Source organism: Nicotiana tabacum, chromosome 16 (genome assembly GCF_000715075.1).
Source record: "Nicotiana tabacum cultivar K326 chromosome 16, ASM71507v2, whole genome shotgun sequence".
NCBI classification, from domain to species: Eukaryota; Viridiplantae; Streptophyta; class Magnoliopsida; order Solanales; family Solanaceae; genus Nicotiana; species Nicotiana tabacum.
Genome location: NC_134095.1, coordinates 55,502,288 through 55,506,706, shown reverse-complemented (window position 1 = coordinate 55,506,706; position 4,419 = coordinate 55,502,288).

The window sequence follows — 4,419 nt, the reverse complement described above, 5'->3', positions numbered from 1 at the left end:
CACCAAGTACAACAATAACAACAATAACACGATGGTACGACAAGTAAATTGACATAAGAATTTCAACGATACAAGGAAATGGAGGAATCAACTCAACAATGAAAGACATAACAAGTGATAATGATTTCAAGTAAAAGTAGTTCAACAATAAGAGAGACAACATGTAACATCGACTTCGAATACGAATAATCAACTATGGAAGAGATAACATGTGGCAATGACATCAATTGAGAATAAATTATCTATGGAAGGGATAACATGAAAATAAAGAGGCACCACTTACAGTTAAATCATGTATTAGTATATTTGGCACTAAAAGATAGAACATGAACCAACAACTTCAAATAAGACATATAAGAGTAAATTTAACAATAGAGGATATAACACTATGAAACAATTTCAATTTAATGTACATAAGGAACCTAAGAGTCTAACCCGGTAAAATTTCCATATATAAGGCCGTGTACATCACTCTTTACCTCGAGTACACATCTTTCACATAGTTCAGATAGTACAAACAAACCGATCCCTACGGGGTAGTTCTCTCACACAAAGTTAAGCAAGATACTTACCTCAAAGCCCTCAATCAACATTCAAAAATAGCATTTCCTTTACAATTCACCTTTGCTCGGCTCAAATCTAACCAAAATCGATTTAATAACATCAAATAATGCAAGAGAAATCAATTTCAATAAATAAAACTATGATATTTGCAAGATTCCTAAAAAGTCAACAAAAGTCAACCTCGGGCTTGTCCAGTAAAAACCGGGTCCAAGGGTAGATTCCGACTACTCATAACCTCATGAGTCTATATATGTGTTTTATTTCAAAATTCGAGTCAAAATCGACTCTCAAAACTCAAATTCTCATTTCTCAAAACATAGAAAAATTTCTCAAACTTTCACTTTGATTCCCATAATTTTGATGTTAAATCTCCTATATCATTATGTAAAATAGTTGAAAATTGATCAAAATCATTTACTCAATGATTGCAGATGAGAATCCATCTTCAAAATCGCCTCATACCGAGTCTAGGGTTCTAAGATATGAAAATGCACCTACAATCTCGTTCCTTAGCTTTTATGTCTAGTCGTAGGTGTCGCAAATATGACTTGGGGTTTGCAAATGCGAATGTCAAAAGTGCGAAGAATGATTCGCAAAAGCGAAACCCTTATAGTCATACTGACGTTGAAAATGTGACGATTTGTTCGCAAATACAAACTGTTGACACATAGTAGAAGCGATCAATTTGATCGCAAATGTGACCCAACCTAGCCCAAGCCCCACCACAAAAGTGAATTTTTGTTCGCAAATGCAAACCTGACAGGCTCTAGATTATATCGCAAATGCGAGCCCCCCCTCGCAATTTCGATACTAGCGATCATAGCTGTAATGACCCGACCCGTCATCTCATGCGTTACCGTCCCGTTTTCCCCATTTTCTGTTTCTTCATGCTTCGTTATCCGTATCTTGTGTGATTGAGTTGATTTGGAGTGGTTTTGGTAGGAAATGAGACACTTAGTCTCTTTTAAGAAGGCTTAAGTTGAAAAAGTCAACTGGACGTTGACTTATGAGTTAGAGGGCTCGGATGTGAATTCTGATGGTTCGGTTAGCTCCGGGAGGTGATTTGTGACTTATGAGTGTGATCGGAAGTGGTTTTGGAGGTCCGGTGTAGAATTTGGCTTGAATTGGCGAAGTTAGTATTTTGGCGATTTTCGGTTGATAGGCGAGATTTTGATCCGAGAGTCGGAATGGAATTCCGAGAGTTGCTGCAGCTTCTTTAGGTGATTTGGGATATGTGTGCAAAATTTCAGGTCATTCGGACGTGGTTTGGTTGGGTTTTTGATCGAATGTGTGTTTTGGAAGTTTTAGAAGAACTTAGGCTTGAATTCGAGGTAATATGATGGTTTTGGTGTTAATTGAGATGTTTTGATGATTGGAAAAAGTTTGGATAATGTTTTAGGATGTGTTGATGCTTTTGGTTGAGGTCCCAGTGGCCTTGGGTGAGTTTCGGGTGGTTAAACGGACTATTTCATCTTAGGAAAAGTTGCAGATTTTTGTTTAGCTTCAGCTGTGCACCAGAAAATTTCTGGTGCAAGGAGTCTAGTTTGGAAGCTCATATCATGAAATATATAAGGAATAAGAAAAAGTGCAAAACATGAAAATTGTAGTCCTTGCACTTTAGTTTCCAGAAAGTTAAACCATTCATGATTTGAATATTCTATCAGAAAGTTATGATGAATCGAAAATGGCTGGTGGATCCATTTTGACAGAATTTTCTGATGCACTTTAGAAGCTCATATCTAGGTATATATAAAGAGTTATATGGTGTACAACCTATCAAATGAAAGATCTTTGAGTCTAGTTTTTAAATATTCAAACCGTTTGGTATTTGGATATTTTCACAAGGAGCTATAGGCGTTTTAACAGAAGGTGTACAACAATGAAAATGGTAAGAGGATGTACAACCTGCACAGCGTAAGGTACACCTCGATGAAGCCTGGGCAGAATGTTTTTAAGTCCTCTTGTCCGGGATTTGGGTCCATTTTTCAGCCACAATTGATCATTCTGAGAGCTTTTTGAAGGAGATTGAAGAGGGATTCAAGGAGAAACGTTTGGAGGTAAGAATTTCGGACCTAAAACTCATTTATATTGTGAAATCCACCTAGAAAATCATTGAATTCTTGCTAAAAATGGAATAAATAGGGCTTGAGATTTTGATTGGGAATTTGGAGGACCATTGGAGGTCGGATTTGAGAACTTTTGGTATGTATGAACTCGTGGTGAGATAAGGAACCCGTTGATATAAAAATTTCTGAATTTCGAGAAGTGGGCTTGGGGCTCGGGTTTTGCTAATTTTGATATTTTTCGATTGTTTTCGATTGGGTATTGTTTCTTTAGCATAATGTGACATGTTCGTTGTGATTTTGGTCAGATTCGACGCGCGAGGAGGGCAATTTGAGAGGCAAGGGCATAGCGAGCCAGAGCTTTGGCCAATTTGAGGTGAGTAATGATTTTAAATGATGTCCTGAGGGTTTGAAACCCCGGATTTTGCACAAGGCAGTGTTATACTGAGATGAGACACACACTGCGTGATGAGCGTGGGGTTCATTGCTACTGGGGATTGTGACTTGGTCCATCCCAATTGATATTTTCACTACATTTTGACTGAGACTTATGCATTGTCATCCTGACTTGGGCTAGTTGCCATGTTTGGGGCCTTGTGCCGACCTGTAGAACCCTTATGGGATTTTTGACTGGTTTTCCTCACTTATTTGCTAAAAATCATATCCTCAGTCATGTTTCTAATTGTTTAAAAATGATATGAACTGGGTTATGAAATGTTAACCATAAAGGAGAGAAATATGTGGGCTGAGATCCCTACCTTATATTATTGTGCCCGAGAGCCTATGATTATAATGACTGAGAGGGTTGAGGACCCAATAGTGAGGATATTATATATGATATTGGATCGGGCTGCACGCCGCAGCAAATACATATATTGGATCGGGCTGCACGCCGTAGCAAATACTTATATGGACCGGGCTGCGTGCCGCAACAAATATGCAAATACATATATTGGATCGGGCTGCACGCCGCAGCAAATACTTATATGGACCGGGCTGCGCGCCGCGGAAAATATGTAAATATATATATATATATATATATATATATATATATATATATATATATATATATATATATATATATATATATATATATGGATCGGGCTGCACGCCACAACAATATAGCGCTTGGGCTGTAGGTGCCCCTCCGGAGTCTGAACACCCCTAGTGAGCGCAGTTGACTATTATTATTATGGATCGAGCTGTGAGCCACAACGATATACGGATCGGGTTGTACGCCGCAGCGGTATATATATATATATATTTCGATTTCGGTTATTATGAGAAGTATATGAATTGAGTATTGAGGGTAAGAAATAAGTAAATGAACAGAAATGCTCGAGGAGCGAATTTATACTGGATTAATGCCTGTCAAATTACCTGTTTTCACCTATGTCAAAGAGTTTCATTCAATTTTCTTTACTACTTGCTCTTTAAATGGTTTTACTGCTTTGATATAGAACTGCTTAGTGCCTTTACGTGATTTCATATCGTCAGCCATTATTTATTGTTATTACTCACTGGGTCAGAGTATTCACATTACTCCCTGCACCGTGTGTGCAGGTACAGATGTCCCTGAGGTGTAGAGCGAGCTTTCCTGCCATTCAGTTTTTCATTAGAGTTATCGAGGTAGCTGCATGGCGTCTGCAGACCCAATTTCTCCCTCTATCTTTCTTTACTATTCCGCATTTTAGACATATTTCTGCATTAGGCAGTTGAAACCTTGTATTAGAGGCCCAGACTTGTGACACCAGATCATTGGGCATTTGTAGAGGTTTCATTATGGCCTTCC